The following is a 22,503-nucleotide window of genomic DNA, read 5'->3' on the forward strand; positions in this document are numbered from 1 at the left end:
ATGGCAAAAGTCTTTTGTTGTAGCAGAGAAACATATAAGAAAAGGTTGCCAATCTTTGTTTTATATGAACTATTTAGAGAGTTTTACCCACCCTAGATCTATCAGCTAAACTAATTTTATATTTGGTATACATGCATGCATGTCAAATAAAATCAGTTTTACATACTGTTTTCTCTTGTCTTTGAATTTTAAATACATAAATGTAGATCACAATTTTTTTGAGCATAGTAGCCTGAAGAATTTTGCCCCTTCAAGCTTCCTTTACTGAACATAGTTTTATATATTTGAAATTAAAATTTTATGTGGATCTGCCTTCAGACTGATATGATCTATGTTATTTACCTCTTGAAGCCTACCCTGATTATGTAGGAATGGGTTCTGTGTCATATTAAACAACAAATCCCTTCTCCATTCTACAAAATTAAGCAACAACAACAACAACAAATAATTAGAGCCACGGCATGAACTGTAAACAGTTGACCCTTCAACAACACGGATTTGAAATGCATGACTGCACTTATACACAGATGCACTGATTGAAAATAAAGTATTACTGGGGGGCAAAACCCTAGTATATGGAGGGCCAACTTTTCCTATATACACGGGTTCTGCAGGGCACGCTGCAGGACTTAAATATGTGCAGATTTGAGTATACCCAGGGTCCTAGAACCGATCCCCCATGGACACTGAGGGATAACTGTAACCAGGTTGTAATGCCACCAAGGCAGCCTGCAGCTTTACTTTGGCCACGGGTGGGGTGGGGTGGTGATGGGTTGTGAGAAGGAGCAAGCTCCAGAGCCAGTCTTGAAATGCACTCACAGCAGTGCCAAGGACCACAGAGGTCACTGGATGGAACCCTTAAACATCCCACCACATTTAAAGATGTGGAAAATCAGACATAGGGGCTGAGATGCCTCAGAGCCAGATTCAGAACTTGGTTCCAATTTCTTTCCACCACATGGCTCCCAGAGGTCTCCCAGCAACTGGACAAGCTTCCTTCCAATAAATGTATTGATTTTTTGCACACCTTCTATGTAACCTAAGAAGGATCACACAAGAATGAGCTAGTTAGAAATCTTAGTCCTGTAGTTGCTCAGTCTAAAGAGAAAGAATGACAGGATTTAAAAACAATAGCAGGCTTGTGCACTATCAGAAGAGCAGAGAGATGAGTCTTACCTGTCTGCTGGGGACCAGTGAAGGAGAGGGATGTCATTCACTGACACTGTAATTAAAATCTCCCTTTTCAAGGCTTTTCAGGCACATGGAGCAGTATATACAAAGGCATAGAGTCAAGAACCCATATCACAATTGGGTTACTACAGGTCGTTAAGAACAATCACCTGTGTTCCCATTGTTACTTTGAGAGAAGGATGCCAGTCCTCTTACTAAGAACTCCCCATTCTTTTGGGGAAGAACAAATCTGACTCAGATCATGCAGAGACAAGAGGTAAGATCATTGAGGACTTTGCACTGTAAAAGTCTGAAATGGAAAGAAAGCACTTCCCAAACTTTCCAAGTGTTTTCGGTGAGCATGATGAGTGTGCAATTTTGTGAAACACATGAGGAAGAGGAGTGGAATTAGGTTGTGAGGAAAAGCAACATAAGTTTTGTGGATGGGGGTTCATTTAAGAATGTACAGGAATCACCCCAACAGGTGAATGGTCACTGGCTCTCTGTTCAGCTCACAACTGCTCTTATGTCCCAACCACAACACTAGTAGTATCCTCTCTTGGTTCTAGACCAAGGGTTGGGGAACCTGCAGCCTTAAGGCCACATGTGGCCTTCTAGGTCGTTAAGTGTGGTGTTCTGACCGAATCCAAATTTTACAGAACAAATCCTCTTATTTTTGTTAATACATTTTCATTTATATTTTAATTTTAAAATGAATGTATTTAAAATATCAAAGAATAAAATAGGTTTCAACAAAATAATCCTCCCAGATTGACCAGCAGAATTGGAATATTAGTAAGCTATAAGGGCTAAATTGACGGCTGCTATGCTCATGATTTAGTTCTAACTTCCTGGTGCCACTACTGCACGAGGCTGGTTGCTGAGAGTTTATGGAGGTGAGTATGCCAGTCTGTTATCAGGTTTTGACAACAGTGCACTGTGTTTCTCTTTGAAGTGGAATTTGCGAATAGTTGCATAGCTTGACAGTATTTTTCAATTCTCTCTGCTTAACGGCCCATCATGTCAAAGAAGACCAAGAGAACACTGAAGGAAGAAAACAGACTTTTTAATGAGGATCAGGAATTGAATATTATCTTATTTCTGCTAAAGATAAGATGATTTGCTTGCTTTGCGATACTGCAATATCAACATTAAATTCAATTCTCATCAGCATTGTAACATTCATAAGGACCACAAATATTTTAAATTAGAGGGAGAGGCATGAAAGGTTGTATTGCAGAAATTAAAAGATGAAAAACAAAAGTGAAGACAATTCTTTCAAACAGCAATAAGACCTGGAAATAATGCCACTTATAAAGTGGCTTATATACTCTGGAAAAAAGGGAAGCCATTTGGTGACACAGAAATTGTGAAAGAATACATTGTCAACACTGTAGGATGCTTAGAACCCAATAATGTTTCAAAGCACAAACAACTGCCTCTTTCAAGAAGAACCATAACTGATTGGCAGCGTAAATTAGCCTCCAACTAAACACTACAACTTCATGCAGAACTTCAAAAGGAAAATATGTATTATTCAATCACTTTGGATGAATCAACTGATACTACTGACGCAGTGCAGGTTTTATACTTCATCCAGGTCATAACAGAAGATTGTCTTTGCTACAAAGAGTTACTCACTTTGGGCACTTTTGCAAACAGAACACAGAGAATAGATATCTTCAACAACTTTCAAGATAAATGTCATGAAGTTGAACTGAATTAGGTAAATTAAGTTAGTGTATGTACAGATGGTGCACTTTCCATGACCGGAAAACATGAAGGGTTTATTGCACAGATAAAAAAAATGTATTAAGAGATCAGATGCTCTCATTTCATTGTATCTTTCATCAGCAAAATCTCTGTGCTAAAGCTCCTGTTTTAAGTGACACGTTGCCACAAGTTACAAGTATTGTTAACTACATTCGTGCAAATACAACATGGCATCATCAGTTTTGTAACAAGCTAAAGTTGAAGGACAAGGTATTGAGTGTGAATTTGCCATATCATTCTAAGGTGCATTGAGTATCACAGGGACAGGTGAAGCCAAAATTTTATCTGGGTGAGAACAGATAGTTAAATTTTATGAAGAATAGAATCAGCAATGTGAATTACTGAAAGAAGATTTCTATAGGAAGGCAGCATTTTTGTGTGATATCATGTCACATAAAACAACTTGAATATTTCTTTGCAAGGTAAAACTAAGTCTTTCTATGATATGTGGCCAAAAACCCCAAGCATTTAAAAAAATGCCATCTTTTTTCAAAACACTTCTTCAAAAGGAAATTTCGGGTGAACATTTTCTCCAGTTAGCAAATGTCATTGATGAGCAGGATGATAGATGCAAATCATATGAAGAATACACAACTGTTATAGACCTATTAATTGGAGGATACAAGGAAAGGTTCTCTGACTTTGAGAGTCATGACGTCACACTCATATTAGCACTTCAGCCTCACCTTGTTGATATCACCAAGGCACCTAAAAAACTACAGATGCAATTGATTGAGCTCTCAGTAGATGACATTTTAAATTCATTGTTTGATGCTAGAAAAGATCTCATGGAAATACAGAAAAATTCAGTAGACTACCCATGCCCTTGGCAACATGCCCAAAAAGTGCTTTCTTGCTTTTCAACCACTTATTGCTGTGAATCTACATTCTCCTACCTAACCCAAATCAAGATGCCCTTAAGGTCACAAATGATTGATACCCGTCTAGAGGATCAATTGAAACTGGGGCCCTCCATGCTGCAACCAAATATTCAAATGCTTTCCAACCAAAAGCAGATGCAACAAATGCATTAAAAAGTTAGTTAACTTTAGAATTGACAAATAGTTTTCATTTTTTGAAATTATTAAGTACATAGTAGTTAGATTTTTACAAAACAATGTACCTTTTTAAGTATATCTAATTGAAGTTTCTTGAATGTGGGCTTATTTGATTACAGCTAAATTAATTCAGCCTTTCAACATGAAAAGGTTCTCCACCCTGTTCGAGACTCTGGTGCTGTTATTTCTTTCCATTGAGCTTATAACATCTACTCCTATGGTGGCCTACCTACTGTTACTAACTCTCAATGTACCATTGCTTCTGCTGCCTCACGGTTTTTGTTACACCTTTACTCTGTGTTTCTTCTAGCTTCTGCTCCACTCTACTGCATCTCTGTCTCTCATTTAAAATTGCCAGGGGATCTAATCAGGCTGACCAGTCACTATGCAATATTGGTGGTCACAGTAACCAGTTCTCTGGCCAGGCTACTTCATGGGCCATTGGTCCCTCTCACAGCCTTTAGGTTAGGTATCTGCAGACCAGGTGACATCCTTGGGCTAATCAGTTGTTGCCAAATTGCACAACCATGTACTCCAAGGCATGGCAATCTACTCTTAAGGAGCTACTCATAGCTGATATTCCTTGAAGGATAGCTATCAACTTTAGTTTAAATGGGGGAGTAATACCTGATGATCACTTTAGAGAGCTCATTCTGTAACAGTACAGAGAATGGATTGGATGATGAGCTGTAAATTAAAGGACATAAAGTATATTACTGAAATATAGGAGAGAAATGATGAAGGTTAGATGTAAGTTGGTGGCAGTAGAGATGGAGGGGAAAAACGGATTGATTTGAGAGGTGAGAAAGAGGGAGAGTGTTTCATATAGGGTCTAAACAAGAAAACAAACCACTCTATATACTGTCTGGTGTTGGTGGGGTGTGTGTGTGTGAGAGAGAGACAGATACCCTGGTTTCTCCTTCTCTCTCCTTTCACCCTCCAGTCTTATAGGAGGGCTTCATATTGGCCAGTGAAGTCAGAAACCAGCTGACAGGAAACAGCCTGCAGGGAAAGGCAAAAAGTGTATCTGAGGATAATAGGCCAAGATGGGCACCAGATAAGTGTGAGTAACTGACTGTACTGTTGCAGACTGGTTAATTTAGGGGAGTTTAAGAAAAATGGGCCTTGGGAAAAGTGGAATAAACTGGGTTTGGATATATGAAGTTTGAGTAGCCTAGGGTCTTATAGGTAGAAATAGAATTAGAAATTGGAGTCTTACACTTAAGACAGAGTTCAGGGATGAGGATACATATATGTGAGTTCTTGTAACAGTGATGGCTGAGGCCAAGGACATGAAGTAGACCATCCTGGGAGAGTTTATGCAGAACTTTTTTAAATGTAAGGATGGAGACTAGGGTCACAAACAAATAAGGGGAAGGAAGGGGGAGCAAGAACAGTTCCAGAGGGAGACTGAGGAAAAGTGGTACAAGAGGGTAGAGCAGAGCAGGAGTGACTGTGTGAGGAAGCAAAGAAGGAGTGAATTTTAGAAGGTAACAGTATGAATACCATCAAGATACAGAACAAGGTAAGGACTGAATAGTGCCCACACTGAATCTGGCAAATAAGGAGACTGAATGGCCACTAATGCTGGGTGTGGGGCGTTAGGGAGGCTGGGGGTAGAAGGCAGAATGAGGGTTCAGCTGTAACTGAAAAGTGACTGTGGCTTCTCTTTGTAGCAGTTTGATGAGAGAAGGAAGCAAACAGATAAAGTGCAAAGACTCAGAAAACAGAGTATAATTTCTGACATTTCTTTTTACTTCAGCATGCTTTGGAACAAAATGTACTGTCACCTGCTTTGTTACTCATTTAAAAAGCATAAATCACAAGTTAATTTTCATAATTCTTTTCTGAGGGACAGATACTCTTTTTCATGATATTATCAGAATTGCACATTTCTTTCAGAACTGATTACTATCAGAGGTTCAGTCAAGTCAATGAACATTCCCATTTCTACTGGCTTTGAAAGGAAGACATACCCAGATTCAAATTCTTCAGAGGAATTGGGAAGGGGTAGACATCAAAACCATGCTGCACAGGACTCCAGACTCTTAGGCTCTCATTCAAATAGCCTGTTGAGGGAAGTTCATTACCATTTCTTCCCTTTCATAGACACGAAGATAGTGTAGGACACAGAGTCAAACTCTTGGCAACTTTTTGAGCAGCATGATCCTATAAATACTTTAGATTAATTACAATTAAAATATCCATTGAAAAACAGAATGGAAGATTAAACCAATCCAAGTGGCTAACATGTCCAATGAAAACTGGACAAAATAATGGTTTCTTATCCCTTTGTCATATCCTGACCCACTACCTGCAGCATATGAGATCACTTTATCTGGTCCTTGACTGAGTCACCTGTCCTTTGAAGAAGAATGCATTAGTATTCTTGGGAAAATCTTCTTGTTGAGCCAAACAATGAGCCCAAATTCCAAAATTTATCAGATAAGCAACTCTTGTGTGCTAAGCCTGGCTCAGTAGGCAGCTGCCCCCAAGGATTTGCTCAGGCAGAAGAATCAGAACTTGTTAAACTCTATGTTAGTCCTGACACCTGATCTGACTAGGTGTCTCACTGCTAGGTGGAAACCAAAAAAAGTAGCAATTGCTACATGCTTGATGAACGTTAAGATTTATTTCCTCTTTGAGCCTCCCCTAAGTCCCCTCTCCGCACAGCGTCTCCCTACTCAGCTCTCTCTCCACTTTGCCTCTGACAAGTCACAGACAGATGACTGCTAGGGAATTTGACAATGGTAAATTCATTTCATTTCACACTACACACCTTTTCTGGATGGGGACTTAAGGTGACAATAAACTTTGCGGCAATTATATTTAAAAATGTAAAGGAATTTAAGGCACAAAGTAAGATGGGAGAAAATCTGAAAATCAGATTTAAGGATGTGGATTAGCAGCACCTCAGTATCTAGCTCCTCTGTTAAAGGAACTACCCGGCAACCATCAGGGCTCCTGTCACGGCTGTCGCTGCTGCAGCTGGTGCATCTCTTTCTATAGCTCAGTTGCATTTCTCCACTTTGCTAGTGCTCGTTCTCTTGACCACTCCGAAACCAAGAGATTTTTGAGAAAATGCTCATTTTACATTCATTCTCTACACACCTCAGCTGTAGAATTTCTGGACTTCTGAGATAGAGAAACAAAGACTTTCTTTCAGAGCAGTGATTCTTAAACTATGGTTCTTTACTTGGTTTTGAAACTCAGACTTACCCCCCAAAAGTAAGTCCATTCTTTTGTTTGTACCAGGAAGTGGGAATGGGTGGGGTAGATTAGTTGCAGAGTCTTTTGTTCCTTCTAATGGGGCAGAAATAAAAGTTTAAGTCACGATGTTAGAAGACTACGTGGTCTGAACGGGCATGACTGAAAGAACTTTTCAGTAATCATGGCTTTGCAAGAGAGTTTGGAAGTTTACTTTCTTACAGTGTAATTAATTAAATATAATTTATAACTTGCTGGTTTCCTCTTTATGTTCTATTATTCAATATTTTATTTATTTATTTTTATTTCCTTACTGAGGTAAGATTAGTCAATTTTCATTCTCGGAACTTCATCTTTATTTTTTCCGATGCAAAACTTTATGTGTTCCTCTTCCCATCATGTCTAGTCTCAGGTGCCTCAGAGTTCAAGGGCTTCTTTACCTGCTCACCTTTTCCATGCAAGGTGTCATCCGCATTCCAAATTATAGTGCTGGAACTCAACTGGGCATGCCAAGAAGCTTGGATGCAGTGGTGGCAAATGGACCACTCAGGCTCTCCACCAATGGGGAAGGGTACAATCCTTCTCAACGTCTCCTATTGTAATGACAGGCCCACATTACAAACCAAAGGACATTATTTACATGTGTGATGTGTGTAATAATATTGATTCAGAAGAAATCTGTCTTGGCCATTTTCTACGAGCAGACAGGCCTTAATATCCTCCTACAGTTCTAAACTTGCCCACAGTCTTTAGCACTTAGGAACCAAGCCCCAGAATCTTTGCTGAAGCTATTGAGAAGCCAAGAGCGAGGTCACGGTCAGGTCTAAAGGGTGAGACCCTAAAGAGGAAATTAGCCTAGGAGATGGGAAATGTGTCAGAGGGCCAAGTGGGAGACAGGAGAGGCAAATTGTTCAGGATGGCACCTGTCAGAAGGCCCTGAGTCTATTCTCATAAGGACAGTCCCCCTAAATTCATGGGCCCCCTCTGGAAACCTATTAAGTGCCAGCTTGAATGTTTGCAGCAGTTTGGGAAAACAAAACAAAGACTACACTGAGTGCCCTTTGCAGGGTGGGGGCCACCTGGTAGATACAGGCCCAGCATCTTTCTTCTGCCTGTGATTTTAAGTGGGGGACAGGGGAGGCAGAGCTCAAGAGGCCATTAAGCTCACTGTGAAATGCCTTTGTGCTCCAAGTTTGAAATTGACAGGTTTGCTTCATTTACAGTTGGCTTGTCTTGTTCCCTAACAAAATCATAAGCTCTTTTAAGGAGTTTCTAAGTGTCTAGTCCTCATAGTGTATATAGTGGCACTCATAAATTATAAAGAATGAGTACAATTTCACTATCTCCCAGCTATTAGTTTTTTAATTTGTATAGACAAGCAGTCAAGGTAAGGAAGATCTTTCATTTCTAGTTCCTCAGCAGACTTACATTCAAACATCTAACCACCCATTCATTATTTTTCCTTTTCCTTCCTCCCTTCCTCCCGGGGCACATTTATATTGAACAGCTGAGTGTAAAGCAGGTGTTTTATTCCCTCTGCATCTGGAAGATGAGACACCAGATCTTCCTTACAACCAGAGACAGAGGGAGCTCTGTGTGGTCTCCCTTAATCTCTGCCTGACAGCATTAATGGTGATATTACTCAGGCAGTGGCCTATGTGCATAAACATGGCACTTATCTCTATGGGTTGTAAATTTCTTACTTAATCATTTGCTTATCTCTGCAGTCTCATTTCATAGTTTAAAATCCCCATTCTTAGAACTGCCTCTGGGTTTAACTTACAAATGATTTTTTCTGTCCTCCTAAATGTCTTCTGTTGCCTGCACGACTACCGTACTTTAAAAAAGCTTTGGCATGCACCAATTTGAAGGAGATTTGACTGGCTCTGCGAGTACAACAGTTTTCTGGGGTGTCTGCCCCATTGCCCGCACGCTTCCACAGTGGGCACACCCTGTCAGATCAGCGTGAGAGCTTTCAGGTTGGCTACATCATTACCCGTTTCCATGACTACTGTCATTATTGTCAAAAAAAGCTGTTCTATCTTGCATTTTTTCCTGTTTGTCTACCATCTAATTTAATGGGAGATTGTTAAAATAATTTTCTTATTTCTAGATTTAGTAGGAATGAAATCTATACAGACCAGACATTTTGGTATTATTTAATTTTCTAATTTTTCCGTATTGTTTCATAAACATTATTATCACATTTAATTTGCAGTTCCCCATCAAAATTTCACTTTTCTCCCATGATTCTATTCAGCCTTCCTGGGGAAGTCTCCGTGAGGAAACGGAAAGGCCTAGCTCTTTTTCTTGCTCCTGATTATCGAGGAACTTGAGCAAATTATCTCAGTCTTAATTTTCTCACATATAAATGAGGTTGATACTACTTCTCAAGATTATTGTGAAGGTTAGAGTAAAACTGTGTCGAGCTTTCCAGTGGGTTTGGCTTAATAAATGTTACCCAAGAGGCCATAAGTAGTATGGCCGCCTCCATATTACTAGGACTATTTCTAGGCTTACAGTTCCTCCTTGTACTGACACATCAATTCTTTCTGTTAATGTTTATTAAAGAGATTCCTCTGTCCTCCAGCTTCTGCACCACAATTTAGCTCTCAGAATCAAGGCAGTAGCTTGGCTTTCCTACTGCCACACCTTTGTGGAGCAGGTCGAGGCTGGTGATGTTCTGGGCAGCAGCATGTGCCCTGGGGGCAGGGGCCTGTTCTGTCAGTCTGGCCATTCCATTCAACTGATGCGACCCAGCTGCTGACCTTTTGGAAATCCTAGTAGTGGCCAGACTGGCTTGGCTTACAGCAACTGGATGTGATGGCTCTTTTAAAGGAAGGACTTTAAGAAGAGAAAGGGCCAGTGGCAGTGACATTTTTTTGTGTGTGGAAGCTGGGTAACAAGGGAGTTTGGAAGCTATCAGGGAAAGGAGAGGAAGGGAGAAGGGAAGTGTGGCTTTAACGCAGAACCAGAGCTTGTGTTATAAACAAACATCTCTTTTTCCAAAATCAGAACTTGGACAAGCAAAATAACTGTTCAGTTGTAATTAGCAACCATATTGATAATTCTGGGGTTTTATATCATTTCAGATTCTACCTGAGAGGAACATTCATATGTGATCAATTTTTGTGTGCATCTGTGCACACACACAGTGTTTATTCTAAATATTTGGAAATAACCCATATATAATAATATGAATATTTAGCCTATTAAAATTTTTAATTAACAATGATACCCCATTTTCCAACATTCTTTATAAACGAGAGTACATCTTCCTTGGGCTTGTTGCCTCCATCAAATGGACTTTTTTTTTTTTTTTTTTTAAACCATAATGTCAGCCAACTATAATTTCTCCCTTATTCTGATTTCCTGTAGTACTGTTACTTAATGTGCACTCCATGGGCCACCTGCATCAGAATCACTGATGATTGCAGGTTCCTGGGCCACGTTCTACAGGCAGTAGAGCAGAGTTTACTAGTTGGCTATCCCAACATCATTGTCCCTTTCCTCTTCAGTAACGTGATCCTAAGTTACTTGGGACTAGCAATACCCCTATTAAAATACTATATTTCCTGGCCATGTGAAGAAGTTCTGACCAATCAAATAAAAGGAGATATGTTGTGTAGGAATTTCGGGAAGATACCTAAAAAGGGAAGGAGTATACATTTCCTTTTCCCCTTTGTCTTGCTGACAGCCTGGAAGTGGATACCATGGCTAGAGAACAGAAGTCATTCTAGATTATGAGGTGTCTTTGTGGATGGAAGCCAGCCACCTAAGGTGGTGAAGCAGAAAGAAACAACTTTGGGTCCCTGTAGTGCCACCATATCAGGCTTGGACAGTCTGCCCCCAGAGCAAATAAGCTGCTAGCTTATTCAAGCAGTTCAAGTTATTTTAGATTTTTCTCTTGTACGCACATGACCTAATCCCACTTGCTAAATCTCCTGACTTAAAATCTCTGAGAGGATCTTGAAAATCTGCATTTTTGATAACTGCCTAGGATAATTCTTGGACACAATCTAATTTAGGAACAACTGCCATGGTGTACATGATCTATAAATAATTTTATAATTATTTCTTGGAGACAGAGCAGAGACACAGATTGTGTACATGATACCTCTGTATATATTCTCTAGGGTATAGTACCATAACAAATAGTAGGAAATATTCCATCAAAGCCTACAGAATGGATGAATTGGTAACAGAAGTCTTCTTCCCCTCCCCCCCCATTTTATTCCTTTAGCTACCAGACAAAATGTTTCTTAATTGTGGACAGCCTTGAGAAACACCTCAAGATAATTTTTCTATTACTTTGAAAGTTCTAAGTATATTCTGAACCACAACACGATGAGCAGCAGTTTGCAGTGACAGTATAGTTTCTCAAATGTGGTGGCTATTCTGTCTCTGGAGTCCTTTCCAGAGTTTGATACCAGAATAGCAGGTGGCGTACCCAGTCCTTCAATACTGCTAGCCTTGTGGGAAGTTAAACAAAATCTAGTCCTACACACAAAGCAATTAAATGCTCACCATATTGCTTTTATGATATCTTTTTTTATATATCAATGTATATTTCTGTAGAGAAATATGCACATACATTACTTTACAAACAAATAAGCTTCCAACTTCCTAGGTACTACATGTTTTTCAACATTATGGCCATTAATAACTGTGATAATTACACCAATAAAAATGCCAGTTACTTGAATGAGAAGTTGTTTGTGGTGCTCATTATCAAAAATGATACACGTTGATTATCTACGGGATTCTTACTATGAATTTTGGAAATAACCCACTTGCATAGTTCAGCACATTGGTTATCCAACATTTCCAATATGGAACTATCTTTTGTACCGCACAACATCTCCACCTAGTGATTCTTTAAGGATCCTACAGCAACTCTTAGAAATTGTTAGCTGTTTTAACTTTTCAGACGAATATATTAATTTGTAACACCATTGCAGCTAGCTCAACCTTAAACATATTTGTATTGTTAAATTAACTTTAGCCTAAAGCTGTCTTTCTCCTATTTTAAGTTCGGCCAAAAGGTTTCTGCTTACATAGTGAACTGTAACCTAACTGGATGTGGAAACAGACTGTAACCTACTCCTGTAACAAGCAGCCAAGTCTCAGCCAATCACAGCGGCCATACTTCAACCACTGACAGGTGGCCAACTGTTCAAACCCTGTTCAAATAAGGCTAACTCGGAGCTGTAACCAATCCGGCTGTTTCAGTACCTCACTTCCTTTTTCTGTATGTCACTTTCCTTTCTCTGTACACAAATTCTCGCCAACCACGTGGCAGCGAGGGACTTGCTCTAAACCTATTCTGGTTCTTGGCTCAATTAAACGCTGTTAAGTTTAACTTGTCCAAAAGTTTTTCTTTTAACAGTATTTAGAATTAATTACTGGGAAATGAGAAGGCACCAACACGAAGAAAGTAGGAAATCTTTTCTCAGAGAAAAGAGCAGCAACAAATAGTAATCAATATAACAATTACTGCTCTTGCAGTCGTGAGGCAGAGAACTGACGACCTGTCAAAAACAAACAAACAAAAATCTAGGTTTTCTAGTGGCTTTATTTTGAATGCAAACACCCTATGTAAAACAAGATTAGTATTCATTGATTGAAGGGCAGAGAGTTTAGGAAAGAGAATTTGTTGAGCTTCCAGTGTGCACCTAGTATTATGTCAACTGTTCTACTTGTTTCTGGACATATTTGGAGACAGTATAGCATAGCGGTTATGTCTTCAGGTTTCAGAGACAAACTGCAGCCACTCACTTGCTGTATAACTTTGCTCTGTGTCTCAGTTTCCCCATCTGTAAAGTGGAGCTAGTATCTTTGCTAAAGTTGCTGTGAGAATTAAACGAACTAATGTACAAAAATCCCTTACAATTGTTTCTGGCACATACAAGTGCTCAATATTTGCTAATATTATTTATCATTTAATCCTCACAATCCCCATTTTAAATGTGGGCTCAGAGAAGTTAAGTAATTTGCACAAGGTATCACAACCACAAAAATCATAAAGTAAGGATTTAAACCCAGGTCTGTCTGGCTCCAAAATTCCTGCTAATTCCTCACTGTTGGAATAGGTTTAAAAAAATATTTAATTTATTTAGTTTAACAAAGAAAATTTAAATTGGTAGACATTCATTAGTTCCTTGAACATATGGAGAAAACAAACCAACTGAAATCACAAGTTAATGTGGAAGAAATCACCTTGAGATAGAAAATAAGGGGACCTGTGTCACCCAGGTGATTATTCTGGGTGTCAAGTTCCTCGTTTGTTAAGGAAGTCACATGATGTAGGTTCTTCCCAGTTCTAATATTCTATTAGTCTATCTATGGCTAGATGATATTACACATAGATACAGAGTTGTCTCCTAAAGGCATTGTTTTCTTTATCTACATTTAATCCCTAGTTGTCTCCAAGGGAAACAAAATTCAGTACGTGTACACAATGACAAAAAATTGTATTCTTGGCCAGGCGTGGTGGCTCCTGCCTGTAATCCTAGCACTCTGGGAGGCCGAGGTGGGAGGATCGCTTGAGCTCAGGAGTTTGAGACCAGCCTCGGCAAGAGTGAGACCTCATCTCTAAAAAAACAGGAAAAATTAGCAGGTCGTGGTGGCGGGCTCCTGTAGTCCCGGCAACTGTATTGCTTAAGCCCAAGAGTTTGAGGTTGCTGTGAGCCCGGCTGACGCCAGGGCACTTTAGCCCAGGCAACAGAATGAGACTGTCTCAAAAAAAAAAAAAAAAAAAAAAAAAAAAAAAGGAAAGAAAAGAAAAGAGAATAAAATAAAATAAATTGTATTCTTGAAAGTTGGTTTTACATAAGCATAGACCCAGGATCAGTAGTTTCACCACCACTAAATTTCCCCCCAAGCTGGTTACCGGTAGAGTCAAGCCCATTATTAGTCTCCTAATTCAACCCATTCCCTTAGGCATTTAAACCATTTAACCTTTGTACTTCTATGCAAATCTGTCTTTTAGCTTTATAAGCTACTCCACCTCCTGACCTTGTTTTAAAAGGTCCGCAGTTAGGATATATGACTGTTTTGCGTCATTTTAACTTTAAAACTCTGTAAAATAAGAAAAAGAACCTTTACTATGCATTTATGTTTTTTCCGTAACAAATAAAAGAAGTTCAATTACAGCCCTTGTTTTTAAACGCCCTAACACAGAACGCAGTGCCTTCATTTAGTAGTGCTCCAAGACCATCCACACCCTAAAAATCGCTCTGCTTGCCTTAATTGGTTAAAGTGTCTGTCATTCCAAACGCTTTGACACTCCACCGCCAGCCAACTTTGGTTTTAAACTTTGGTCCCGCCCCCTCCCCATGGGCTCCTCCCCGGGGCTGATTACTGATTGGCCGAGGTGCCACTCCTCGTGGGGCTGTCTAGGCTGCCGCGCGCGGTGCCCACTGGGAGCCGAGCCCAGGCGCGAGGACCAGCGCGAGCTCCTCCAGGTGGGCTCCCCTCCCCCCTGCGGCGACCCCCTGCTCCGACTGACTGGTCCCCGAAACGGTGACGGCGGCGGTTTGTGGTCGTTGGTCGCAAGGATTTAGAACCAACATTTGAAGACCCAAAGGGGTGAGGATGGGTTGGGGGCAGAGGGGTCACTGCCAAACCGCCGCTAACGGCTGGAAACCCTGCCTCCTGGCCGAAAATAACCTTGTCTGGCTCGCTGTTAGGCCAAATACGCAGGGAGGACCCACGCCCCGCTGGAGGCGGTGTCTGCGGGGCTCGCCCCTCTTCTTTCCGCAGCTCCGTCTAACAGCGGGAGGGCAAGTGTCAGAGACGCAGCTTCCCGGCCCCAGGGAACATCTTTGTGACAGCGCCCTCGCCAGACCCCCTGGCCCCGCGTGGTCTCAGCCACTTGGCCCCAGCTGCCCGTCCCGTCGGGGGCCGGCTCTTTCCGCCCCGCGGCGCCCTGCCCTCTTTCCGTCTTATTTCCGCTCTTCCCCGCCGCCTTCCGGCCGCTTCCCACCTGTTGCCTTCCATGTTCTTTCCCTGACACTCTCTCGCCGTCGACTGCCACAGGTAAAAGGTCGCCCGCTGGCCTTCCGGCCCTCTGGCCGTTGTTGCGCCCTCGCATCCCCGCTAGAGGCTTTGGGACCATGCCTGGGGCGTCCCGACTGCTGGGTGAGATTGAGCAGGCTCAGGGTAGTTTGGTTGAGTTCTAGCTGGGTGAGATTTAGCAGTATCCTCGTCGTTTTTATTGAGTTCGAACCGGGGACGAGCCTCGAACTTTCCTCTGTCTTTGACTCCTCTCCTCTTTCTCCCCCACGTCCTGTCTTTTGTGTTGGGCTTTGAACAGTGGACGGCTGCGGATGCGCAGGAAAGATAACTGACCCTCGCTCCCCCGAGACACGAGGCAGGCTGCCATGGACGGTAATACACGCGGTGGTTCCATCTTTGTTTTCTGACGTCTGCTAGTTTTAATTGCTATTTTTAAAATGTTTCTTTGTGGTACTGGAAAGACCACAGACCACAGAACCTGGAGTCAGGAGACCCGGGATTTAATCCTGGCGTTGATACTTAACTCTGAGATGCTTTGTGAAGTCTCTTGATTTATTTGGCCAACAGTTTCCTCCTATGTAAATTTTGTTTAGCTAATATTGAAGTTCCTTCCAGCTTTACCGCTTTTTACAATACTGATAAATTCTCTGTAACCTATATATTGTATGGTAATTTCTAATGTGGGCTAATATCAAAGAGGCAGTATCAGTAGGAACTTTTAAATTCTTGTCTTCTCTTATGATTCTGTCCCATTTTGTGTTAGAGAATGGCGTTACTACCAGGAAACAGGGTATGCTGCATGTATAAGTAGACCGACATACAAAGAATATATTCACGGGTCGGTAGAATTTTGCTTATTTAAATAATGGGAAGATATTTTTTAGAATCACCATGATGTATAGTTGAGTTTGACAAACTTCCTTTTAGAGCCTTTCGGAATTAAATCTCCTTATGGGCTCTAATGATAGACTTGTTCCAGAGTACACATTTAAAACATTCTATTTTAAAATTTGTTTGCAACTGTGTGCCGTGTCAGACATAAAGATGACTATTACCGCTGTAATTGCAGAATATTAACAATGCCTCATTTTCTGCTTTAATTGCTAATTTTCACTTAAGAGGGTAGAGTATTGGACTTGATTATTGGACAAAAATTATAATACATATCAACACAAAATAAAAACGTATATTACTGGATATGAGGAAAGAATTAATAACAAGAACATACCCAAGGTATGGATTGAAATCAAGCCTCATATGTTTAATGGTGTTATTTTTGTTGTTAGGAAACTTAAATATTTCAGTTTAAGGAGGGTTGGTCAATACAAATCAAATAATTGGTGTGAAAATTGTCTAGATTTACATATTAATGCTGGATATTGTTTTCCATTTTATTTTACCTGATGGTTGATGAGACAAGAAAATGAAGGAAGAAAATGTGATCTCTATGTTCAAACTGATAATGGATTCCAAAAATAATAGTTTATAGAAGACCTTATGTCAGGAATAGTAGGGCACTTAACTTGGACAACAATATGTGGATATCTTATTCTAAATTGAAGGAGCATATATGCTTTTATGTTCAGAGCAATATTTAAAAAATTTATTAGTTGCACATTATTTTTCAAATCTTCAATTTTTAAGTCATTCTAAATTTAAACTTGCCCTCTAGAGCAATACTAGGTCAATACTAGGTGTGTTGAAACACCTAGTACTAAAATGTTATACATTATATATTTAACTTCTAGCAAAATGTGCTCTCATTTTTGGTAAAAATAATTTAAAAAGGAATTGAACTGATCTATCTATACACTTTTATTTTGAAATAGTTTTAGATATTCACACACTTTTGATTAATTCTTCTCATTTTGCAACCATGTTATTATAGTGCAGTCTGTCACTAAAATGAATTGCTGCTGAAAAACCTCCATTGACCTGGCAACCATGGTTTCATTGTACCATACTCAATAACAACTGAACTAACAAATCAGGAGTTTAATACCATGTAATTTAAGGAATGCCATAAAGATCTAATGTGCCTCTATAAAGGTATTTGATATCTTAAGATTTATTTTTTATTATTTTTAAAACCCATGGTAAAAATGACACAATGGTCACTTTCACAACTTTATATATTTTTATAATTTGGAAGATGAAGTTTCAATTAAAGTAATTTGAATACAGCTAAAACAAATTCTTTTTGATAAATGATGTTCACATATTTTGCTAAAATTGTGTTTGTCATTTTTTCATTAATATATTTTCTATTTTTGAAAGGCAAATACAAATTTGAAAATGTATATTTTTGTTAATTATTAAGGTATTTAAACTTAAAAGATAGCACTTAAAGGCTTGATTCAAATTGTTACTTGAATATCTATCCTGTGACTGGCTATGCTGTCTTGGCCTTTTATTTCATAGCTTAGTAAGGTTTTTGTATTCATTTGTTTATTTTTTTTTGAAACACCTAGAGAGGAATCTTTAAAAGTTCAAAGTTTAGGAAAAAAAATTTGTGAAAGCTAGAGTTAAATATGGTACAGGTTTTAATCTGTCATTCTTTTTGCGTAAACCATGTATGTCATTCTCATGGTCAGGACCTGTCCTTCTTTTAGTCTCTAGAATTCTTTTGGTCTTCTAGAAGGGTAAGGAAAAAATATAGATGTGATTTTTGGAATGTGATTCCACACCTGAAGGTGGCAGAGGACCAGCTGAGCCTGGAAGCCTTGGTGTGTTAGCTTTGTCATAATGTATAAGACTGCTGTGCTTCCTTGGACATTTAGTTAACTCTCAGATTGATTCTGGAATGTTTTAGAATGAGTATAATGTATGCTTATTTTAGATTTGATTATAATTCTCTAAGATTCTTGAATTCTGACTCTTTTGGAATTATACTTTGGTTAAATTAATATGTTAAAGTTAGGTATTTTTAAACTTTCTTAATTGCGAATTATACATGTGTATATGTTTGGAAGTGTTAAGAACACATTCTTGGCTGGGTGAAGTGGCTTACTCCTGTAATCCGAGCACTCTAGGATGCTGAGGTGGGAGGATAGCTTGAGTTCAGGAGTTCGAGACCAGCCTGAGCAAGAGCGAGACCCTGTCTCTACTGAAAATAGAAAAAATTAGCTGGGCAACAAAAAATAGAAATAAAAAATTAGCCAAGCAGGTGGTGAGCGCCTGCAGTCCCAGCTACTCAGGAGGCTGAGGCAGGAGGACCACTTGAGCCCAGCAGTTTGAGGTTGCTGTGAGCTAGGCTGACGCCCTGGCACTCTATCCAGGGTGACTGAGCGAGACTCTGTCTAAAAAAAAAAAAAAAAAAAAAAAACAAAACACAAAACAACACATTCCTTTCTAAAGAGAGTAAGGAATTGATGATTCTCTGGTGTGTCTTCTGTAATTTCAAGATTTTTTTTTTGTTTTGTTTTTTGTTTGTTTGTTTAAGACAGAATCTTGCTCTGTTGCACAGGCTAGAGTGCAGTGGCATGAACATAGCTCACTGCAGCCTCAAACTCCTGGGCTCAAGTGATCCTCCTGCCTTAGCCTCCCGAGTAGCTGGGGCTACAGGTGTGCACCCCTATGCCTGGCTAATTTTTTCTATCGTTTTTTTAGAGACAGGGTCTTGCTCAGGCTGGTCTTGAACTCCTGACCTCAAGCAATCCTCCCGCCTTGGCGTCCCAGAGTGCTAGGGTTATAGATGTGAGCCACTGTGCGTGGCCAAGTTTTTATAATATTTTGATTTCTTGAAATGTACAAAGTATAGCATATTGTTTCTAGTAATACCCTAGAGAAAACAGTCTTTTTTTTTTGTTTTTTTTGAGACAGAGTCTCGCTCTGTTGCCCGGGCTAGAGGTGCTATGGCATCAGCCTAGCTCACAGCAACCTCAGATTCCCAGGCTCAAGCAATCCTTCTGCCTCAGCCTCCCAAATAGTTGGGACTACAGGAATGTGCCACCATGCCTGGCTAATTTTTTCTATATATTTTTAGTTGTCCAGATAATTTCTTTCTATTTTTTTTTTTTTTTTTTAGTAGAGATGGGGGGGTCTTGCTCTTGCTCAGACTGGTCTCGAACTCCTGACCTCGAGTGATCCTCCCACCTCAGCATTCCAGAGTGCTAGGATTACAAAGAGTCCTTAATGTGTGGACTGGCCTATTATTTTAACATGAGACCCAAGGTAAGTTCTTTAAAAATAAATCTTTAGAGACATGGATTAACCCCCAAAATATGTCTGTCAGGTAATTCTAGGGTGGGTTGGGTTGCAGAAATCAGCTATTTAGAGCTAGCTATGAATTGTAGTAAAAAATAAAGTTGTTTATTCTACATTTTGGATAAAAGGGGAGCCTATTTGTTGCCTTTATAGGCAATAAGCAGCATATGTAAGGTACCGTATAAAACTACTCTTGTTTTTTTCTTTTTCTTGTAGCATATCAAAGAAATGTAAATCTCACCTTCCTTATTCTCCACATTGTATCAATGTGATCTTTAGTGTGGTGTGCCAATATGATGTCCTGTGGGATGCTGAGATCATCAAAGTCCCTCTAGACTGAATTATGGAAGGGAGCCATAATTTCTGAGGCAACGTGAGACTGCAGTGTTTGAGCCCCAGGTCTTTCCAATAACTAGTTTTGAGACTTTAAGGGAATCTCTGTCTTATTTGCTCTTGGTTTTCTCATGCACATTAATAGAGGTGGTTTAAGGTCCGCTTGAAGTCCTAATGTGGTGTTTTGTGGTTTTTTTTTTTTTTTTTTTTTTCACTACAAAATCTTCAGTGATGGTATAATAGCAAAACCTAGAGTAAAATCAATCTTGAATGGAGAAAGGGAGTTATATATGTAGTTTAAAATGCTTTTAACTTTAAAGGAATGCTAACAGAAAAACATAGCATTTTTTAAAAGACAAAATGCTGAAAGTTACTTTATCTTATTAAGGTTCTGGTGATCAAAAATTAACTTATTTCTTTTATCTATTAATAATACTTTGTTTTAGTTATTGGATTTGATGACACATAATTTAGATTTGTCTTTGAAGTATAGTGCAAGGTATACAGCTAGCTGGTAATACAGACTTAAGACTTTTCCCTTGATAAGAATTCTTTCCTATTTTCTAATTCTGCCATTTAATAACAGTGTGAGGCCAGTAAATTAGAAGAATCAAAAAATGATATAAAGAGAAGTGAGGTAATACCTGTCATGTTGAAATGAGCAAGAAAGGAGAAATTGAGGGAAAGTTGAATAGCGTTTTACCTTTTCTGGAGATGGGTCTTTATAATGTAGCTTTATTATTAGGTCATTAAATATGAAATGTCTGATTTCAAATAAAAAATTTAGTTTGTTATATCTCAGATAAAAAGCAGTATAATTAATCAAAATATGCACCTAAACTATCGACACAGTTTGGCCATTTTAACAGTAGCTTATGCCAGCAGTGAAGAAGCCTGGAGAGCGAGTCGCCATGAAGTCATGAAAAACGTTTTCCACAGCTTGTTGAGAAATGAGTATTTTTCCTTGTGGGAAGTGGTCTGAAGTCTGGAAGAAGTGGTAGTCAGCTGGTGCAAGGTCTGGTGAATATGGTGGATGACAGAGTGTTTCCAAGTTCAGCTTCTATAGTTTGAGCAGCATTGTTTTTTGTGGCATGTGGTCTTGTAATGGGATTGGCCTGTCTTTGTTGACCAATATCAGCTGCTTTATTGTAAGCATCCTCATCATTTCATCCCATTGGTTGCAGTAGACATCGCTATAATGGATTGACCAGATTTCATGAAGCTGTAGTAGATAATACCAGTGTTGTAGCACCGAACAGACACCATTAGTTTTTTTGATGAGTGTTTGGTTTTGGACTGTGTTTTGGCACTTCATCTTTATCCCACCATTGTGCTGAATGCTTGGGATTGTCAAAAAGAATCTATTTTCATCACATGTAACAGTATGCTATAGAGATGGTTTGCCTTTATGTTGTGACAGCAAAGAAGGGCAAGCTTCAAGATGATTTCGCTTCTGGTGCTTGTTTAATTCACGCAGTACCCATCTATCCAGCTTCTTTACCTTGCCCATTTGTTTCAAATGGTCCAATATTGTTGGAATAATGATATCAAACCTTGCTGCTAATTCTTGTGTAGATTGAGATGGATTCGCTTCCACTACAGCTTTCAGCTCATCATTATCCATCTTGGTCTCAAGTCACCCATATGGCTCATTTTCAAGATTAAAATCACCAGAACAGAACTTCTCAAACCATTGATGTACTGTGTGTTCATTAGCCACATCCTTCCCAAACACATCGTTGATCTTTTGAGCTGTCTGTACTGCCTTGGTTCGAGGACAGAACTCATATTCAAAAATAACACAAATTTTGGACTTACCCATGGTTTCACAAAAATTTCTCTAAAAAAAATTTGAAAGCTAATCACAAGCCAAAATATGTGTTTGAAAGAATGAGGATGTACCTTCACAGTAAAACAAAACAAAACAAAACAAAACAAGTGTCAAAGTGAAATATATCAGAGGTATCAACTGTCAAACTTAATACTTAAAGAAATCGGACATTCCATGCTTAGTAACCTAATATTTAAAAAATAGTTTCTTCAGAATATCACATAACACCTGTTCTTCAAATGTAAATACATTTTAAAATGAATTCCCAGGGCCCCAGTTGTATTGATGGGTGGATATTCTTTGTCATTACAAGGATGACAGAATGTTGACTCTTTTAGGCAATGCAGAATCCTATTAATACTCAGTGATCAGACTAGGTCAGTTTTTTAGGTGTTTTCTGGTTATATTTGGACAGATAGCTCTTAATTAAGTTTGCAAATATGAAAAGAAAAGTTCCATCTTGGAAATAAATTAGGCCATTTCATGGATTGGATGCAAGTGGGTAAAAGATCAGAGGGGAGGTACAAAGGACTGTCAGGTTGAATCTAATAAGATGAAATTCAGTTGATTCTAAAATCTAGTTGTGCTATATATATATAGGCCAGGGCAGATTTGGAGTTTTTGGTGACATTATGCTTAATTTGAACTAACAATATAATGCAGCTGTGTAGAACACTAATATGGTCTTTGTACTGGTAGACTTTTCAATTTTGGCCACTACACTTTTAGAGAAAAAAGAGACAGAATAGTGAGAGAACATGGAACTGTGTCATATAAGAAACAGTTAAAATAGCGTTTTCCAGACAGTTCTGTAGAAAGTTATAGGTATGCCAAGGAAAATTAGGGTAACGTGCTGAAATAAGTTTGGGGAACACTTGAGTTAAAGCTGGAAAGTGTGTGTGTGTG

General features: G+C 39.2%; 1 protein-coding gene across 1 annotated transcript in view; it reads left to right on the forward strand.

Moving 5' to 3' along the window:
- Positions 1 to 14,631: 14,631 nt before the first annotated feature.
- RBM46 (RNA binding motif protein 46) overlaps positions 14,632 to 22,503 on the forward strand; it is a 47,608-nt gene continuing 39,736 nt past the window's right edge. The window contains exon 1 of the mRNA XM_069493396.1: positions 14,632 to 14,798. The gene's annotated coding sequence lies outside the window, so the exon portion shown is untranslated. The remainder of the gene's footprint in view (positions 14,799 to 22,503) is intronic.

Source organism: Eulemur rufifrons, chromosome 18 (genome assembly GCF_041146395.1).
Source record: "Eulemur rufifrons isolate Redbay chromosome 18, OSU_ERuf_1, whole genome shotgun sequence".
Lineage (NCBI taxonomy): Eukaryota > Metazoa > Chordata > Mammalia > Primates > Lemuridae > Eulemur > Eulemur rufifrons.